The following is an 8,348-nucleotide window of genomic DNA, read 5'->3' on the forward strand; positions in this document are numbered from 1 at the left end:
TTAGTAACTAAAAATGTTATGTCCTGCAAGGACATATTGCTGGCGGGGTCCCTGAAGGCTCAGAGTAAGCTTCCTGTGGGTTTTTCCACCTCCTGTGCCCTCCCTGCTGTGAGTTCTGCCCTTCTATCTGTTGCACGTCCACCATGTGTCAGCTTGAGTGCTTACGTTCCATGTCATGAATTCTAATGTTTTCCTTTATAGCTAGTTTAGGGAAATTCTGAATTTGTGATTCAGATGAGGAGCAAGCTGTGGAGAGGAAAAGATGACCAAGGGGTCATGTATGCAGGGGACATTTAAGTACCAAGCACTGCACCAAGTCCCTCACCCTTAGGAAGGTGTATAAACCTCAGAACTGTTACCGCAACACCAGGGTCTAGGTCTAGGTCCCGCTGCTCACTGCACAGAAAGCCAATGAGACAACAAGTATCGCCTGAGAAGAAGGCTTTAATTGGGTGCTGTAGTCAGAGATGGGAGATCAGTCTCAAATCCATCTCCCTGATGGACTAAAACTAGGGGTCATATAGCAGGGAAGAAACGTAACCATGTGTGGGAAAACAGGAATTAGGGAGGTCAACAGGAAGCAGGTGGTCAGTTAGGCACTCATGATGGGTGAGGGGTCTAGCCCCTCATTGTACAGATGATGTGGTGAGTTTCAACTCCTTGACACTATCTGGGAGGGCTGATAGTTGCTTTCCTAAGAGAGCAACTCAAATAAGACAAATGTAACTTTCTCAAGTTTTAACACTGGGAGGATCAATTTCTATGTTTATTCAAAGAAACCATGAACATCAGTTCTGTGGCGCAGTTGGGCCAGCTTCAGAGCTACCTCATGGCTGTGGGCAGTGAACACCCTTCTCACCTCACCTTCCTCCTCTCCATTTTACAGATGGGGAAACTGAGGCACAGAAAGGTAAATAGCAGAGGTGAGATTTGAACCCAAGCAGTCTGGCCCCCAGGCCAGTCTTGTAAGCCCTCTTCTCATGGTTGCTCACAGGCACTCAACTTAGGAACTGCTGGTCAACCCAAAAAGTCTGTATTAAGCATGGAAACAAAATTCACAGAAAGGATGCCTGATGGCTGCGTGGCATTCTCAGATGAAACAGCTGCTTTGAGGCCAAGTGCTCTGCCTCTGCCCCCTACCTTCCTCCGTGTTCACCCACCTGGGGTCTTTGATTCTTAAACTTTAGGGATTCTTGGAAACAAGCTAGGATGACCAATAGGCTACAGATTTGACCTTCTTAGTGATTAAGACACCGCCTGCGTGGCGTCTGCTGGAGTGGACCAGAATGTGTCCCTCACCAGACAGGGCTTCTCAAAAGCTGTAGGCGTGGTGATTCTGGGCGCTCTGCCTGTGAGTTAGCCCTGCTCAACAAGGAGCAGTAAAAACCAAGCAAACAAACAGGAGGCAGCAGCTGGTGGGGGCTTATTTTGTGACAGTACCCTCACCCCCCAACACAGACACCGAACTTTGGGAAAGGATCTTGGGGCAGACCCCTGGTGGCTGACTGCCCCTCCTCTGGGGTCTCAGGCAGGTGCAGACTGAGCAGACTTGGGCTCTAGAAACCAACCTTTCTGGAATTTTATGCTAGACCAGGGGTGTCCAATCTTTTGGCTTCCCTGTGCCACATTGGAAGAAGAAGAATTGTCTTGGGCCACACATAAAATACACTATCACTAATTAGTAGGGGATTTTGGAAATGTTACTTAATATTAGATCAATGCACAAAAATCTATTGCATTTTTAGACAATTAGAAATTATAATTTTAGCTGGGTGTGGTGGCTCATGCCTGTAATCCCACCATTTTGGGGAGCCGAAGAGGGAGGATCACTTGAGCCCTGGAGTTTCAGGCCAGCCTGGGCAACATAGCAAGACCCCATCTCTACAAAAAATAAAAATAAGAAAAGTAGCTGGGTATGGTGGCACACACTTGTAGTGCCAGTTACTTGGGAAGCTGAGATGGAAAGATCACTTGAGCCCAAAAGGTGGAGGCTGCTGTGAGCTATGATCACAGCATTGCACTCCAGCCTGAGTGACAGAATGATACTCTGTCTCTAAAAAAGAAAGAAAGAAATTGTAATTTAAAAATAGGATACAATAAAAGGCAGGTATACAATTGACTTTCAAGTTGGAAAAAATAAAATTTAATTTATATCTCACACCATAAACAGAAAAAAAATACACTAGCACTAATGATAGCTGATGAGCTAAAAAAAAAATATTGCAAAAATCCTCGTAATGTTTTAAGAACGTTTACAAATTTGTGTTGGGCAGCATTCAAAGCCATCCTGGGGCACATGTTGGACAAGCTTGCCCTAGACCGAAGGAAAGGAGAAGACCGATACAATGGTGGCAAAATAGAAAATCCCTGTGGATATCCCGTATTATAATGACAGGGAAGGAAAATGATCATAAAATGTATTTATTTATTTTTTTTTATTTTTTGAGACAGAGTCTCGCTCTGTCGCCCAGGCTGGAGTGCAGTGGTGCAATCTCGCCTCACTGCAAGCTCCGCCTCCTGGGTTCACGCCATTCTCCTGCCTCAGCCTCCCGAGTAGCTGGGATTATAGGCATGCGCCACAACGCCTGGCTAATTTTTTGTATATTTAGTAGAGACGGGGTTTCACCGTGTTAGCCAGGATGGTCTCGATCTCCTGACCTCGTGATCCACCAGCCTCGGCCTCCCAAAGTGCTGGGATTACAGGCATGAGCCACCGCGCCTACAAAATGTATTTAGTTAAAACTCTGCTGTCGTCTCCTAGGCAGGGGGCAAAGCCTTGCTTTCTTTCCTGGAGTCCCATGGACACTGGGTCAGCACTGCCTGGACCCCACCCAGCTGTGCAGGTGCTGTTTTACCCCTGCAAGCCTCTCAGTCAGGACCGAGCCTCCTCCTTCAGCTCTTGCCCAACTTCTTTGCACCAAGACAGAAGTTTATGAGCATGCCCAGAAGAGGAACCAATACGGCCTGGGGGCCCTAGAGTGGTCACATTCCAAGACAGAAAGTGGGTGGTGGCCGCCAAGGCTGGGGGAGGGGGCGCACAGGAAGTTTGGTGGGGACAGAGTTTCAGTTTGGGAAGATGGAAGCATTCTGAGATGGATGGTGTTGACGGTGGCACAGCAGTGTGAATGTGCCTAAGGTCCCTGCACTCTGCATTTTATGGATTTTATGGATGCTTAAAATTAGGAAAATTAGGAGCCTTTTGTAGTTTAAAAGTGTGATGATTGGCTTTTCTTGCTCTTGTGTGAGTGAGATGTGCTTCTCTCAAAATGCTATGTTCTCTTGTAAATACTATGCCATGTATGGTTCGTTTTTGGGGTTTATTCTTGAGACAGGGTCTCGCTTTGCCACCCAGGCCGATCTTGGCTCTCTGCAGCCTCTGCGTCCTGGGTTCAAGCGATTCTTCTGCCCCCCGAGTAGCGGGGATTACAGGCATGCACCACCTTGCCCAGCTAATTTTTGGATTTTTTTAGTAGAGATGGGGTTTTGCCATATTGACGAGGCTGGTCTTGAACTCCTGACCTCAAGTGATCCACCCGCCTTTGTCTCCCAAAGTGCTGGGGTTACAGGCATAAGCCACCATGCCCGGCCCATGTCATGTATGTTTTACCACAATACATAGTAATAATTTTGTTTTAAGTAATACAGCAATCTCTGTAAGCTCCTTTAGCCAAAGACAGTCACTATTAACACACGGTTAGTCTAAGTATCCCAGCTTTTCTCTTTTCTACCTCTGGAAAAGATACATTCTTAGAAAGTAAACACACCAGCGTGAAGGCACGGAGGGAATAATGGGGCTCGCCATTGCGGTATTTCCTTCTACTGTCCTTCTCTGAACAGTTGTATATAGTTGAGATCATAACCACACAAATTATCTAGCCCAACTTTTTCCCTTCTTTAAAAAATAGAAATAGCTTTATAGATTTTCCTGGCTATATATAACTAATTCATGATCATAACCAAAAACGTTTCTCTAAAACTACAAAGAAAATTAGGAGCCTTTTGTAGTTTATAAGTGTGATAATTGGCTTTTCTCATTCTTGTATGAGTGAGAAGTTCTTTTCTCAAACCTTGTTATGATGTCAGCGCATTACCTACCAGACATGAAAAATAATAATAAAAGGCCTAGGCCGTGCGCAGTGGCTCACGCATGTAATCCCAACACTTTGGGAGGCTGAGATGGGCGGATCATGAGGTCAGGAGATCGAGACCATCCTGGCTAACACGGTGAAACCCTGTCTGTACTAAAAATAAAAAAAATTAGCTGGGGGTGGTGGCGGGCACCTGTAGTCCTAGCTACTCGGGAGGCTGAGGCAGGAGAATGGTGTGAACCCGGGAGGCGGAGCTTGCAGTGAGCCGAGATGGCACCACTGCACTCCAGCCTGGGTGACAGAGCGAGACTCCGTCTCAAAAAAAAAAAAAAATAATAATAATAATAATAATAAAAGGCCTGAAATTGAAATCCAGCCCCCTCCAGAGAGAGATTTCTTCCTAACTTTGACTGAATATCCTTCCAGGCTTTCTCCCCACAATGTGTGTGTATATATACATATGTGGGTGGGTATGTGTGTATATACACACCCATATATTTAAATACATATTTACGATTGTTTTATTAGAGTAATTGAGAACATACTTTCACAGTTCATCTGTTTTTACTTAGTCAGTTTTTTTTTTGATACAGAGTCTCACTCTGTCTCCCAGGCTGAGATGCAGTGGTACGATCTCAGCTCACTGCAACCTCGACCTTCTGGGCTCAAGCTAACCTCCCACCTTAGCCTCCCTGAGAAGCTGGGACTAGAGGAGTATGCTACCATACCTGGCTAATATCTTTTTGTAGAGACAGGATTTTGCCATGTTGGCCAGGCTGGTCTCGGACTCCTGAGCTCAAGTGATCCACCCACCTTGGCTTCCCAAAGTGCTGTGATTACAAGCGTGAGCCACCGTGCCTGGCCTACTTAGTCATTTTTAATTTTATTGTATTCATTCATTTTATTTTTATTAATTCATCTTTTATTGAGGAACATTTAAGTTTGGGTGGGAAATTGCAATGATAAACAGCTATTCAGCTTTTTTCACTTACTGGCATTTTCCAGTCAATATTAGAATTCCAATCACTACTTCAATCAAATCCTTCATGAAGATCATTTCTATGCCACACCTTTTCTGGGATATCTAGGTTGTTTCCAAGTCCCCCCTGCCCCCACAAATGGCATTATGTCTTAGTCTGTTTGTGTCTCTATAAAGGAATACCCGAGACTGGGTAATTTATAAAGAAAAGAGGTTTATTTGGCTCACAGTTCTGCAGGCTGTTCAGGAAGCCTGGTGCCAGCATCTGCTCCTACTGAGACCTCAGGGAAGCTTTCACTCGTGTTGGAGGTGAAGGGGAGCTGGTGGGTCACACGGTGAGAGAGGGAGCAGGAAAGAGGGGAGGGAGGTGCCAGGCTGTTTTTGAAAATCAGGTCTCTTGGGAACTAACATAGTGAGAATTCACTCATTATCTCATTAGTGTGAGGACTGCACCAAGTCATGAGGGGTGCACTCCCATGACCAACCTTCCACCAGGCCTCACCTTCAACACTGGGGATCACATTTTAACATGAGATTTGGAGGGGTCAAATAGCAAACCAGGCCAGGTGCAGTGGCTCATGCCTGTAATCCCAACACTTTGGGAGGCCAATGAGGGTGGATCACCTGAGGTCAGGAGTTTGAGACCAGCCTAGCCTGGCCAACATGGTGAAACTCTCTATCTCTCCTAAAAATACAAAAATTAGCTGGGCATGGTGGTGGGCACCTGTAATCCCAGCTACTTGGGAGGTTGAGGCAGGAGAATCACTTGAACTTGGGAGGCAGAGGTTGCAGTGAGCTAAGATCACACCATTCATTGCACTCCAGCCTGGATGACAAGAGTGAAATTCTGTCAAAAAAAAAAGCAAACCATAGCACATTGTATTTGAATTCTCTGTAAATAAAACTTTTTCCACATCTAGATGTGTTTTCTTGGGACAGAATCCCCAAAGTTGATTCAGGAAAAAGTAAAGTTCGGCCGGGTGCAGTGGCTTACGCCTGTAATCCCAACACTTTGGGACGCCGAGGTGGGTGGATCGCTTGAGGCCAGGAGTTGGAAACCAGCCTGGCCAACATGTCATAACCCTGTCTCTACTAAAAATACAAAAACCAGCTGGGCGTGGTGGCACACACCTGTAATCCCAGCTACTTGAGAGACTGAGGCACGAAGCGGAGGGAGGTTGCAGTGAGTCAAGATTGCACCATTGCCTGCAGGAGCCAAGAAGTCTGGAGCAGCCAAAAAAACACAAAAGAAGTGAAACAAAAGAAGCTCCTGCCTTAACTGATTGACCAGCCTTACGACGTTCCACCATTAAGACTTGTTCCTGCCCTGCCCCAACTGATCAATCAACCTTGTGACATTCTTCTTCTGGACAATGAATCTTATGATCTCCCCACCATGGACCTTGTGACCCCCTCCTCTGCTGACAATAGATAACCCCATCTAACTGTAACATTCCACTGCCTACCTCAGTCCTATAAAGCTGCCCCTCTCCCATCTCCCTTCGCTGACTCTCTTTTCGGACTCAGCCCACTTGCACCCAAGTGAATAAACAGCCTTGTTGCTCACAAAAAAAGATTGCACCATTGCACTCCAGCCTGAACGACAGAGTGAGACCCTGTCTCAAAAAAAATAAATAAATAAAATAAAGTAAGTTCATTTTGAGGGTCAAAGTTCAGATGCATTTTCTTTGGTTTTTTTTGGTTGTTGTTGTTTGTTTTTTTGTCTGTTTTTCTGAGACAGAGTTTTGCTGTGTTGCCCAGGATGGAGTGCAGTGGAGCAATCTCGGTTCACTGCAACTTCTGCCTCCCAAGTTCAAGCGATTCTCTTGCCTCAGCCTCCTCAGTAGCTGAGACTACAGGTGTGTGCCACCACACCCAGCTAATTTTTGTATTTTTAGTAGAGATGGGGTTGCACCATGTTGGCCAGGCTGGTCTCGAACTCCTGGGCTCAAGTGATCCACCCATGTTTGCCTCCCAAAGTGCTGGGATTACAGGCGTGACCCACCATGCTTGGCCCCAGATGCATTTTCTTTTATTTTTTCTTGTTTTCTTTTTTTTTTTTTTTTAGATAGAGTCTTGCTCTGTTGCCCACGCTGGAGTGCAGTGCGTGATCTCAGCTCACTGCAACCTCCGCCTCCCGGGTTCAAGTGATTCTCCTGCCTCAGTCTCCCAAGTAGCTGGGATTACAGGCACCTGCCACCATGCCGGCTGATTTTTGTATTTTTGGTAGAGACAGGGTTTCACCATGTTGGCCAGGCTGGTCTCGAACTCCTGACGTCGGGTGATCCACCTGCTTTGGTCTCACAAAGTGCTGGATTACAGGTGTGAGCCACCTCGCCCGGCCCCCAGATGAATTTTCAATAGCAAGAATTTTCCCTCTTCCTTCTCATTCGTCTCTGCACCCCACTTAAAATAAAGTTGGCCCTAAAATGCTGGATGAAGAAAGGAAAAAAGCAGGGCAGAAATCATCATTACAAATACTCTGGAGTGCAAAGGATTGACCCTGTGTCTGAATGTCCCCTGGAAAATAAACATTAGCATCCGTGTATTAGTCAGGGTTCTCCAGAGAAACGACCAATAGGAAGTGTGTACAGAGAGAGAGTTGAAGGAAATGCTTCATATGATGATGAAGGTTGGCAAGTCAAAAACCTGCATGCTGGACCGGCAGTCTGGAGACCCAGGGACACAGAATCACAGTCAAGTCCAAAGGCTGTTACTGCAGATCCCCTCTTGCTCAGGGGAGGTCAGTCTTTTTGTTCTTTTCAGGCCTTCAACTGACTGGATGAGGCCCACATCATTACAGAGGGCAATCTGCTTTTCTCAAAGTCCACTGTTCAAATGCTAATCTCATCCAAAACACCCTCACAGAAACACCCAGAATAATATTTGACCACATATCTCAATACCAGGGCCCAGCAAAGTTGGCACATAAAATAACCATCACAGTCTGTAATGTTTGTTTGCTTAATCATATACTTGGCAGGGCCGGGCGCAGTGGCTCACTCATGTAATCCCAGCTCTTTGGGAGGCTTGAGGTCAGGAGTTTGAGACAAGCCTGGCCAAGAGGGTGAAACTCCATCTCTACTAAAAATACAAAAATTATCTGGGTGTGGTGGCGCACGCCTGTGGTCCCAGCTACTTGGGAGGCTGAGACAGGAGAATCGCTTGAACCCAGGAGGCAGAGGTTGCTGTAAGCCGAGATCACGCCACTGCACTCCAGCCTTGGTGAAAGAGCAAGACTCTGTCTCCAAAAAAAAAAAAATCATATACTTGGCACTACT

At 46.1% G+C, this 8,348-nt stretch overlaps 1 non-coding gene across 1 annotated transcript; it reads left to right on the forward strand.

Annotated features, from left to right (window-relative positions):
- Window positions 1-3,993: 3,993 nt before the first annotated feature.
- On the forward strand, window positions 3,994-4,101 carry LOC115832219. Its single transcript, XR_004027652.1, has one exon. It is a non-coding gene; the product is annotated as a small nucleolar RNA U13 (small nucleolar RNA).
- The last annotated feature ends 4,247 nt before the right edge of the window (window positions 4,102-8,348 follow it).

Source organism: Nomascus leucogenys, chromosome 21 (assembly GCF_006542625.1).
Source record: "Nomascus leucogenys isolate Asia chromosome 21, Asia_NLE_v1, whole genome shotgun sequence".
In the NCBI taxonomy this organism is placed as follows: Eukaryota; Metazoa; Chordata; class Mammalia; order Primates; family Hylobatidae; genus Nomascus; species Nomascus leucogenys.